Source organism: Aedes aegypti, chromosome 3, assembly GCF_002204515.2.
Source record: "Aedes aegypti strain LVP_AGWG chromosome 3, AaegL5.0 Primary Assembly, whole genome shotgun sequence".
NCBI classification, from domain to species: domain Eukaryota; kingdom Metazoa; phylum Arthropoda; class Insecta; order Diptera; family Culicidae; genus Aedes; species Aedes aegypti.
The window spans coordinates 127,140,249-127,152,809 of record NC_035109.1 but is presented as its reverse complement, the minus strand read 5'-3'; the positions used below and the strand labels follow the sequence as shown (position 1 = coordinate 127,152,809).

General features: G+C 37.5%; 3 long non-coding RNA genes across 3 annotated transcripts; 1 reads left to right on the top strand and 2 right to left on the bottom strand.

The window, feature by feature from the left end:
- Positions 1-1,656: 1,656 nt before the first annotated feature.
- Positions 1,657-2,705, top strand: LOC110679151. The gene is made up of 3 exons (XR_002502258.1): positions 1,657-1,697; positions 2,266-2,350; positions 2,427-2,705. It is a non-coding gene; the product is annotated as an uncharacterized LOC110679151 (long non-coding RNA).
- A 5,295-nt stretch (positions 2,706-8,000) lies between these two features.
- Positions 8,001-9,081, bottom strand: LOC110679152. Its single transcript, XR_002502259.1, has 3 exons — positions 9,041-9,081; positions 8,388-8,472; positions 8,001-8,311 (listed from the first exon to the last, which is right to left on the bottom strand). It is a non-coding gene; the product is annotated as an uncharacterized LOC110679152 (long non-coding RNA).
- A 2,453-nt stretch (positions 9,082-11,534) lies between these two features.
- Positions 11,535-12,394, bottom strand: LOC110678780. The gene is made up of 2 exons (XR_002501934.1): positions 12,107-12,394; positions 11,535-12,052 (listed from the first exon to the last, which is right to left on the bottom strand). It is a non-coding gene; the product is annotated as an uncharacterized LOC110678780 (long non-coding RNA).
- Positions 12,395-12,561: the final 167 nt, after the last annotated feature.

Genomic DNA, 12,561 nt, shown 5'->3' with positions numbered 1-12,561 from the left:
TTTTTACTTTGGTTCCTCCACCGGAATTTGTAAGGTTATTATGTGCGCTCGAGCACTTTCCATCGGGAGAAGAGATCCAGCACAATGAAATCCTTCATGACAACGGTGGGTATCCTTTTCATCTCCATCGCCTGTGGCTGCTGTGGTGCTCCGCTTACTCATGCTCGGTTTTGTGGTTGGCTGAGGTTGCGAAGATTTTGCTGAAATCCGGAAGAAGAGGTCCTGTTTGGATTCCTGCAGCTTCCATTGGAATCTAGTAATTCAAACAGTATGCTGTCGCAAGGTGATATCTTCGTCCCCAGATTGCCGCCGGGCACAGGGCCGAAGGGGAGCAGAACCCTTCTCGAGAACTTTCGCGGAACACGGCAGAGGCTTCCGGCGGGAAGATGAAGGGGATATATGTTGTGGTCGAGGATTTTTCGGGGAGACCTATGATAGTGGTAAAACGGGGAAGAATGTATGGTCTTATGGTTCCGGAACATAAGCGAACATGACGACATAAGCAACAGAATTGCTGGCCGTTGTGAATCTCAAATTTCTCCATTTTGTCGTGTCGTTTCGTGTGCTTGATTTGACATTGACATTTCGTCATATCTACAAACACTCAACGCAGGGGTATGATTGAAAGTTGTGGAAAAATCTCCACTTTGTTTACCCACAGGGTTGAAACAACTGTGCCGCACTACCCAAAATGTGGTGAATTCTCAATTTTTCAAAAATTTATAATAAAACCAGGAGTGCATATAAATTAGATCTGAAAGCGTCAATAATCATTAAAAATTATTGTTTTTCGTAGAAAAATATAAATATAGGGGGTAAGGTCTGACGGAAATGGTCTATTCAATGTGATCAAAAATGGTAAAGTTGTTTCAGTGTAATTTAGAAGCGATGTAATATAACATCAAAGAGATGTTATTTTGTACTTGAAATAAGCGGTTACCACAGACAAACAGACGTCACACTCTCATCGCTGTTCATCGACCAACTTTTTAACGATCGATTCGAATATCTTGTAGGTGGTCAATCGACCATCCGCAGCGCTCGCGTCGTTTTTGTTCGTGTTTGACGTTTACACATTACCGCCACCTGTTGGTCCATCGGCCAACTACAGTGTTTTTAGCATTGGGCGTACTTGTTTTCGCGACTATGATTTTGATCGCGATTTGTTCTAAGTGTTACGTCTGTTTCTCTGTGCGGTTACGTCGGATTTGTTTTACACCGGCATGAGTTACGTCGGTGCAAATTACATTATTTTTTGCTGTGTAGGAACCCCTTATGGAAATAGACCATTTCCGTCAGACCTTACCCCCTATTTTTATATTTTTCTTCGAAAGACGATTATTTTTAATGGTTATTGACGCTTTCAGATCTAATTTATATGCACTCCTGATTTTATTGTAAATTTTTGAAAATTCGAGAATTTACCACATTTTGAGTAGTGCGGCACAGTTGTTTCAACCCTGTGGGTAAACAAAGTGGAGATTTTCCCACAACTTTCAAAACCCCTGCGCTGAGTGTTTGTAGATATGACGAAATGTCAATGTCAAATCAAGCACACGAGATGACACGACAAAATGGAGAAATCTGAGAGAAATCTGAGGTCCGATGGGCAAGCTTCGTTGTAAATGAAGCCTACCCGCATAGAAAAATCCAATTTGTCTTATAGTCAAAACCACACATGTCTTTCATCTGAAATGGTTAGTGTATCGCGAACAGTTTTTACATTGTAAAACAATAAGAAACACAAGGCTGTAGACCATAAAGAACAGCTTGAGTAACCCATATCGAACAGTGCCAATATATTATAAAGCTCATATATTGTAGAACAATACGGAGATATAAATCTGTGGGAAATAGTGCAAACATTTATACAATGTTTGTCGAATGGTTTTTGTGTTTATTAGGCGAACATCATTTACACACGTTCATTTAACTATATATTACTATTTTTGAACAGTTCGGCAAACAGTTGCACGCATTGGCATTTGTCAGACAAGTTTCGTCAATTTGAGAGGCACGCTTAAAAATTTACACACGTGATATTTAACTTTTTCGCAATTATTGATCAAAGGCTATTTCGACTCCATGAAACACATTTCGACGAAACATGTGGAACAACGAATTTTATATGATATTCCTATATTTGTTACTTATAATTTGAATCAGAAGAATGAAATAATTTATATTTTTTTTAAAGCCAAGTAATAATTTCTGCGCTATTGTGAAAATTGTTTTTAGTGTGCATGTCATTTTTTGTTTTTCTAGAAACCGAAGCGAAAAAAAATACGACGTCAACACAGCGGTGCGAAAATCTCAGTGTCCGTGCTCTTTTGAAATCCATTGGTGAATGGTGAGTGTTTTATACATTAATGTTTCCTTTAGCTTCTAATAATTTCTTTCTGTTTCGTTTTCTTTCCCTATCATAGCAGTTATGTAAAACGCAGCGCTAGAATGAGAAGCAACAACATTCAACCAGTTCCCGGGCAGCTGCCGACAAAGTATTCATTCCTCAATGTTAGTGAAAAAGGACCAGACCCAAGCCAGAACCAAGGAAATAAGCCGAATTCAACGAATCCGATGTTTTTGGGAGCTTATCCATCGTTTGGGACCTACAACATCACATTGCGCAGTGCTCCGAGGTGTTATCAATATAAAGGTGACAATTAGTGCAAATCAAGCGTGTGATAGAATAAGGGCGTAAATAACATGATCGGTTTCTCTTCATCGATCCTCTCTTCGGCTAATAAAGGTTATAAGATGCAAGTTTGTTGGCATTTTTTCACCTCAAGATGCAAGTTTACATCGTTGCTAAGCGTCCCCAAGTGAAAATTTGTCAACAAACTAACATATTGTCACCTTTGTTTGCGGAAAAGTGATCGATAAAGAGAAATCTATCATGTTACGTACGTCCTTATTGTAACAAACACTTGAAATATTTTTAAAGTTGGTTTTATAAATCGAATAAAATGTAGTAATAAAACAAAGTAAAATAAAAACAAATAAAATAAATAAGTACTAATTGTCCTATTCATTGGTTATAATTTAAACATAAAGAAACAGTACCGTATTCGGTAAAAATACCACAGCGCACCGTAAACGTACTATTCCATATACATTAATTGCTTTTATTCAAATTTAATAGTTTAACTATTCTGAAACTGTTTCCTTTACAGTAAATGGATCAAAACGTGGATGATATATGGACAATTGGGCAAATTGTGAAGGAAAAAAATTGTTCGAGAAAATCGGCGTTTTTGAATGGTTACATAACTTAACCGCCTATTCCCCATACTGTACTTTGTCCAATAACAATTATCCAAACTGTAAAAACTGTTCATGATAGGGTAGACTTATTGTTATTTTGGGTGGTTTATGAAATTATTTAGATATTGTTGTAAACGGTTGTGGATAGTTTCGGAAACAGTGCAATTATGGTTCTTATTTATGCGGGTATCCTTTACTATTGTACTTATAACAAAAACTTTTACATGAAGACGACTGCTAATAGACCGTTTTAAGCTTAGCAAGTGATGGAATTCTACTTGGAAGCATTTCTGCAACGCTGCGGAACGTTTTCTACAAGAGGGGCATATTGGCCGGTTTGTTTTGAAACGTCAAGAATTGGACCGTTTGCAGATTTTTCGGGGAGACCTACGAGAGTGGTAAAATGGGGAAGTATGTATAATCCATTGGTCATATGGTTCCGGAACAGCTTGAAGACATAAGCAGCAGATATCAAACGGTAGGGTAAACAGGTATAGGCCCCCCTAAGGAAAAACTGCTCTATCGCAGTGGCAAATCCATTACTTATACAGTTTTTGGTGTCAAAGTGTTATTTACTTAGTTAATCATGCTTTACATGCAACTTTCTCTTGCCAGGTAGCTTCTAAAGCAAGTACAAGACGTTATCTGCAAACGGTCCAATTCTTGACGTTTCAAAACAAACCGGCCAATATGTCCCTCTTGTAGAAAACGTTCCGCAGCGTTGCAGAAATGCTTCCAAGGAGAATTCCATCACTTGCTAAGCTTAAAACGGTCTATTAGCAGTCGTCTTCCGGTAAAAGTTTTTGTTATAAGTACAATAGTAAAGGATGGGCTTCATTTACAACGAAGCTTGCCCATCGGACCTCAGATTTCTCCATTTTGTCGTGTCGTCTCGTGTGCTTGATTTGACATTGACATTTCGTCATATCTACAAACACTCAGCGCAGGGGTTTTGAAAGTTGTGGGAAAATCTCCACTTTGTTTACCCACAGGGTTGAAACAACTGTGCCGCACTACTCAAAATGTGGTAAATTCTCGAATTTTCAAAAATTTACAATAAAATCAGGAGTGTATATAAATTAGATCTGAAAGCGTCAATAATCATTAAAAATAATCGTCTTTCGAAGAAAAATATAAAAATAGGGGGTAAGGTCTGACGGAAATGGTCTATTCACCACAAGGAATCGGGTTGAAATTCATAGATTTGCCTTATGAAACCAAAATTTGAAAACAAAAATAGTTTTCGCGGCAACCTGGAATCGAACCAAGGATCTTGCGATCGATAGGCTCGTGCGTACATCCCGCGAGTATCTACACCTTGGTGTGAAGTGATGCTAAAACGATGCATAAAGCGTACGTATTGCGATAATCGTTCCATCTTTCATAAGGCAAAATGTATGAATTTCGATACTCCAGTTCACTGCGTGTACGAATGCAAGAGGATATGCATTTCAAGAACATACGTTAAATACAATAATAGCGCTCAGAATTGGCATTCATAAAAAGTTTAAAAGTGGAAACATGATTAAATATGTCTAAAATTTAAGCTAAGTTCATCTAAAATCTTAACATGAGTTGCTGTTTGCATTTGAGGTGCAAATTCTGTCCAACTGAGCTTCAAACGCGGTAACACAAACTAATCAAAGGACACTTAGCAACCATGATCGATATCACCACCATCCTAGAAAAGAAAATCAATCTTTGACATCGCCTTCCTTGTGCAAAATCTTACCGCGTTTGGTGTTCCCGCATTTGATATTTGCATTTCAAATGCACACAGCAGTATAAGGCCGGGTCCGGGTATTGATGCACCACAGTAGTCCAGTTTGTAGCGTGTTATTTAGCGATTTCTTGACATTGACGATGCACTACGCATCAGTTCATTAGTTGCTTTATGACTCTTAGGGTGATGTGCTAGTATCCATCGTATTAAGCATTGATCAGTGAGAGCGGCAATTTTCCCAGTATTGCAGTGAATGATGCTGATACAAACCGATGCCAAACAATTCTTTCTCAAAACGGCTTTAGCATTGTACAATAACATTTTGATAAATCTTGATCTGTTTTTGGAAATAATGCAAAGAAAATGCATCTTATCGTATTCTCAATCCGTCGTATCGTTTTCAACTCCGTCGCAAACATTTTCCAGATTCGTCCAACAACTTACGGCTCACTGTGATGTATTGAGTGATTAAAACACAATATATCAACGCTATAATAAAATGTTTTACTAGAATATATAGATCTACGGGCATCTCCCTCCATTCCTTCAGCATGATGGAATATACTGATTTCCTTTGAAATCCATTGTTCGTCATCAAAATTCAGCCCGAACATATGAACACAATTCCTTCTGACCGTACAATTATGGCATTTGCCGAGGGGGGCGACACATCCAAATCACCGATTAGATGCACTTTTGGATAAAATTAGATTTTTTAGATCAGTGTATCATTCTAGAATTTGACGTGCTTCGTGTGCTGACCTCTTCTGCTAAACGATGCGCGTAGATTGATGAGATGCATGAAGATGTGAATGGGTGGAAGGAGAATCAATGATGATGTAGCATAGTGCTACAGTTTTTCTGTAAACAGTTTTGATTTATTTATGCTTTTAATTTTCATTATTTTTGCTTTAATTACTTATGTTACTTGAATTCAATTGCAATACAAGTAAACTTGGTGAAAAGATTGTGGAAAACTGTGAGCCTGTGTGTAAAAATTGAGTAAATGGTAACTATTTGCTACCAGAATTGCACGTAAAAGGCTTAATTCTGGGAAATCTTAAGAAAACTATTTTTGTTTGTATATAGGTAATTTTTCTTTACATGCGAGAAAGCGCGTTACTTATACAAATCCGTCGACTATGATTACGGTACTGGATTGCAGCTTCCAGAAGGGGTAGGTGAATGTATACTGTTGCTATCTACAATTTCACTAATCATCATTCTAATATTTAAGGAGCAGCATATTAAACAACACTGCAGAACGATATTGTCAGTAAATGTGATAGCCCAATCCTCGGCAGGAAACCCGAAAATATGTGATTTAATCTATGGAATTTCCAGCAATGAGTTATGTTAATATAATAATATGATGATTAATTTTAAACCCAATTTAATAACCAATAGAATATTTCGGAGTTGTGAGTAAGGGCATATACAGAGAAACCAGGGACAATTTATTAATTCACAACATGCCCCAAGCCCCCCCCCCTCCCATCGAAAAATATAAACTGGTCAACGAACGTCAACTGTTTTCCGCCATTCTCCACCCACAAAGTACTTCGATCACCGACATGATCCAGATCATCTTTTCCTTCAGCCACATGCCGCTTCTGGTCATCTTCCGTCAAGTTTGACAGCAACTCTTGCACCTGGCGCCGAAGACGATGCTTCTTATCTCGAAGTAAATCACCGTTTTGATCATGCAGGAACCGCTTGTCGGAAAACCTGGCCAACACATCATATAGACGACTGTTCTGCTTCTTGGGCAGTCCGTGTATGACGCCTCCGTTATGTTATCCGTCGTATCCATCCTTTCCGGCCACATCACGGAACCGATAATCAGCATCCTGCTGAATCCGGGCCAATCTCCGGACCTCTAGCAAGCCCAGGAGAACATCTAAATGGTGTTGTAGAACCGGCTGGGATTGGATTAGACACATTCCACCGATTATGCAGCTCCGTGCTTCCTCTCTGTTGTTGATCAACGACAACTGAGTCAATCCGCTCCATCCGCTCATGTAAGACGCGCAAAGATGAGCTAGATTTGTGAAGATGGATAAAGATGTTTTATATGATACCACAGATGAAACAAGATAACATACTGCAAGAAGATGAATGGTCATTAGACTGGCCCTAAAACAAAAATGTGGTAAAACTCAACGGGGCACCCCCTAGATATAAACCTTAGGGTAATAAAAAAGATCTCAAAAAATTTCAATTCGATTGGTTGCTCCACCAGCTGGCGCATTCAATTTGTAGTTTGTATGGGATATTCGTTTCAAATATATAGAGAATTCCCGCATAAATAAGAACCATAATTGCACTGTTTCCGAAACTATCCACAACCGTTTACAACAATATCTAAATAATTTCATAAACCACCCAAAATAACAATAAGTCTACCCTATCATGAACAGTTTTTACAGTTTGGATAATTGTTATTGGACAAAGTACAGTATGGGGAATAGGCGGTTAAGTTATGTAACCATTCAAAAACGCCGATTTTCTCGAACAATTTTTTTCCTTCACAATTTGCCCAATTGTCCATATATCATCCACGTTTTGATCCATTTACTGTAAAGGAAACAGTTTCAGAATAGTTAAACTATTAAATTTGAATAAAAGCAATTAATGTATATGGAATAGTACGTTTACGGTGCGCTGTGGTATTTTTACCGAATACGGTACTGTTTCTTTATGTTTAAATTATAACCAATGAATAGGACAATTAGTACTTATTTATTTTATTTGTTTTTATTTTACTTTGTTTTATTACTACATTTTATTCGATTTATAAAACCAACTTTAAAAATATTTCAAGTGTTTGTTACAATAAGGACGTACGTAACATGATAGATTTCTCTTTATCGATCACTTTTCCGCAAACAAAGGTGACAATATGTTAGTTTGTTGACAAATTTTCACTTGGGGACGCTTAGCAACGATGTAAACTTGCATCTTGAGGTGAAAAAATGCCAACAAACTTGCATCTTATAACCTTTATTAGCCGAAGAGAGGATCGATGAAGAGAAACCGATCATGTTATTTACGCCCTTATTCTATCACACGCTTGATTTGCACTAATTGTCACCTTTATATTGATAACACCTCGGAGCACTGCGCAATGTGATGTTGTAGGTCCCAAACGATGGATAAGCTCCCAAAAACATCGGATTCGTTGAATTCGGCTTATTTCCTTGGTTCTGGCTTGGGTCTGGTCCTTTTTCACTAACATTGAGGAATGAATACTTTGTCGGCAGCTGCCCGGGAACTGGTTGAATGTTGTTGCTTCTCATTCTAGCGCTGCGTTTTACATAACTGCTATGATAGGGAAAGAAAACGAAACAGAAAGAAATTATTAGAAGCTAAAGGAAACATTAATGTATAAAACACTCACCATTCACCAATGGATTTCAAAAGAGCACGGACACTGAGATTTTCGCACCGCTGTGTTGACGTCGTATTTTTTTTCGCTTCGGTTTCTAGAAAAACAAAAAATGACATGCACACTAAAAACAATTTTCACAATAGCGCAGAAATTATTACTTGGCTTTAAAAAAAATATAAATTATTTCATTCTTCTGATTCAAATTATAAGTAACAAATATAGGAATATCATATAAAATTCGTTGTTCCACATGTTTCGTCGAAATGTGTTTCATGGAGTCGAAATAGCCTTTGATCAATAATTGCGAAAAAGTTAAATATCACGTGTGTAAATTTTTAAGCGTGCCTCTCAAATTGACGAAACTTGTCTGACAAATGCCAATGCGTGCAACTGTTTGCCGAACTGTTCAAAAATAGTAATATATAGTTAAATGAACGTGTGTAAATGATGTTCGCCTAATAAACACAAAAACCATTCGACAAACATTGTATAAATGTTTGCACTATTTCCCACAGATTTATATCTCCGTATTGTTCTACAATATATGAGCTTTATAATATATTGGCACTGTTCGATATGGGTTACTCAAGCTGTTCTTTATGGTCTACAGCCTTGTGTTTCTTATTGTTTTACAATGTAAAAACTGTTCGCGATACACTAACCATTTCAGATGAAAGACATGTGTGGTTTTGACTATAAGACAAATTGGATTTTTCTATGCGGGTTGACCCAATATCACTGTTTCGTTCCGTATACTAGTTGGTCGCGTTCAATTGAGCCCAGAATGACAAATACACTAGTTAATACCCTAATGAACATAATTGCAGAAGGTTGTATCTGGGTTTGAGCTCGTTTTCATTAACTTTTCAGTTATTGAAAGTTAGGCTGAATCAGCCTCCCGTACAATCACATATATGCTTGCGCCTTGTGCAGCAGCTCGCCCAACGTCATAGGTGGCTATGATGCGCTTAGTGGCTATGTTGAAGAAATACAAAGCAGTATAGCATGAGGTTAGCAAATCTGCTTCAAATAGTTAAAACACCAACTTTTTCAATTTTAATCATGATACAAACTTTTACAATATTGTTCACTATAGTATCAAGTAGTGTTTTTGACAGTCTGGGTGCAATTGAACGCGATCAACGATTTTCCTGAACCAAACAGTAGATGAAGTACTGAAACCCATATGTTTGAGCTGGAAATCCTATATTAATTTCAATTCAAATGCGCCAGCTCATGGAACGATTTAATGAGCTGAAACTTTCAGGAAGGCTTCTTCTAACTCTAAGAAATAATCCTGGAGGGTGCCCCGTGGTATTATACAACTTTAATTTTCTCCCATACTAAGCTGGGCCAGTCTAATGGTCATCGTAAAGATTTTTTCAAAGGTATAAGGTAATCTAAAATATCTGGATGTGTCGTCCCCCTCGGCATTTGCTCACAGTACAGCGAAAACAACACAATCAAAGGAACCGTATTTTTACGTCGAGCGTCGCGCACACATTGATGCGCACAAGCGACTCAGTACGACGGATTGAACTTTGTTTACATTCTCAATTAAACGCGCCGGTTGAGGAAATTTCGTAAAGTTTGATGATTAATTGAAGTTTTACGGCGTGTGATTGGAATGAAATCCTTCAGTGAAGAAGTACGAAGGTTTTCCATAGTGAAAATAAGTACCCGGCGAAGTAAGTCACCCACGGGGGCGGGAAGAAACTTGTTTTCGAAAGTGGTGTGACTGATGTCGATCGCTAAGCATTTCTCTCAAATCGTGTTCGTCCATGCAATTTCAGTGAAAAAGTGAAAAGTGGATAATTGAACTGAAGTTAGGCTGATACAAATATTAATTTTCTTTTATGTCACACCCCCCCCCCCCCCCCCCCCCCCGTCAAAAATCAGAAAATTTTGAAGGGGAGAAAAAAAAAGATTCATCATTTTTTTGACATCAGTTAGGTTTTTTTCAATTTTTAAAGTTAAAAACAACTAAAATAATTAACCAGAGGACGTTTGATAAAAGTTTAACAATTATCGTTTAAAACAAAAATTCGAAAAAATAACTTTTTTTTCGTTTTTATTTTTTTGTTCCTTATTTATTTTTATCCCCCCCCCCCCCGTACCTTCCAAGTGGTCTCGGACATAAAAGAAATTTAATATTTGTATCAGCCTTATTTATCGAAATACAGTACTTTCATTGCATTTTTGGTGTACAGGTGGACGAATCATGAATGCTTTCACAAAATAACATTCGGAAAATGAATCTATGTTGCAGGTAAGTTGGAATACCCGCCGTAGTGGAACATTTTAAGTTTGATACGACGAATAGTAGCTCTTACGACGAAGTAGAAAGAAACCCTACAATACTTTATAATGCAGTTTCGTGATAAAAAAAACCGCTTATTACAAGAAATAAAAAAATCTGGAGCTCGATTTGAAAAGGTCGAATGTGACATTTTTGACTATCTGAGATAACTCACCATGAAGTTTTTCAAACGAAATTCAATTTCTATTTAAAACAAAAAGCTTCAAATTACATAATATACGTATCAAGACACAACACGAAATCCCTCCCATTAAACCATTTAACAAAATGAGAAAAATATACTCTTATTTTTTATTTATGAGAATAAAAAAGTTTTCCGTCTATGTGAGATTGTTTGAGGTTCATTCGACCTAATCGATACAACCTAACGCTAGTCACCACTGCACATCGAACGGGCACGTTCAGACGTTTGACATCTGAAAATTTCCATACGTCAAAATACGATCGGACTGGTTGATGGTCAGTGAAGTACATACGACCCACCAGCCATCGTTGTATTCTCATCTCAATAATAGTGAATTTATCGGATTGATTTGCAGTTAGCACAACGCTTTTGCCATGTTAAACGTTTTCTGGAACGCTACCATGTCCAATTCGCATGCCATACATCGAAGTCTGCCAGTTGGTGCACCAAATCCCTGGAGTGGTTGTGGATCTATCGAGGGAGGATCTTTTGGGGGACATCAAAAGTTATGCATCGTTGATAGCCGCTGGATTAGAAACCGAAAGAAACAGCTTTCCTTAGAATATCACTGAGTCGATTGTACTTTCAATATCGACTCATAGAGGTTTGACTGTACAAAAATACTGCAAGCTTTCGGAATATAAAATAAGAAAATAGAAGAGACTAACGGCTCTCTAAAAATAAGTTTAGTTATTTAAAAAAAAGTTTTCAATAATAAATCTTCGATCTGTTTAGTTTCAGAACACATTCAACTCTTCATAACTCGTTTTTAAGGACTCAGTTTCAAGGCCTGGGCTACCGTCTGATGAAGTCAGCATATACGAAGCTGGTGAATTACCGGACGAACACGTGTCAGGAAAGATGAAGGGATTGTTTGGTGTTCATCCAAGCATTGGCAAGGGGATTGATGTTTTCAGTTGCTCAGCCGGTGCGGACCGGTTTTGTCATGGAATCAGTGTTACTGGATTCGCTTGAAGGTAGGATGGCGAATGGATGCTCATTCCCATCGATGGAATCGATCCCGATGCTGTTTTTCCACTAGAACCATCAAGTGAAGAGATTACTAATCTGCGATCTGGCGGGTCTTTAGTTGGGGTCTTTCCATAGGAATGTTCTTCCGTAAATTCCTTTTATCAAACCAAACGATTTGTTTTCGAAAAATCGCAGCTTCTGTGAAATGAACATTGTTACTCTAAAATAATGTTTTACTTTTGAGAAACTTACCTGGCATTGAATTTAAGTCACTCATTGTAAAAAAAACTGTTTAACGAGGCAAAATCAATACTACAGGTGCGTCGTATCAGCTTTTCCATTTATTTTGACAGCTGTCGCTCATAAGACCTTTGGTGACAAAAGGTCGAATACACGTTTTATCGGAATTAGGCGTTTTTGTTACTTTCGACCTTATGCGCAATAGGACGAATGAACAAATTTGCACTGTTCCTAGTTTTTGTTCATTACGTCGAAGTATTAACTTTTATTTTATTTTTAAAGAAATATCATGTCAAAATGATATTTTAACCGCAGAAGCTCCAGAAATATCTGCGGAAGTGGAAGGTGGAACAAATGCGCAACACAGGTCACCCACACGGAGAAATATTTTTACCTAATTTTTGAGTTTACTTTACCCAAAATTAAGTATATCGATTATAGTTTCAACCCAAAATCTCTCGGTTTTC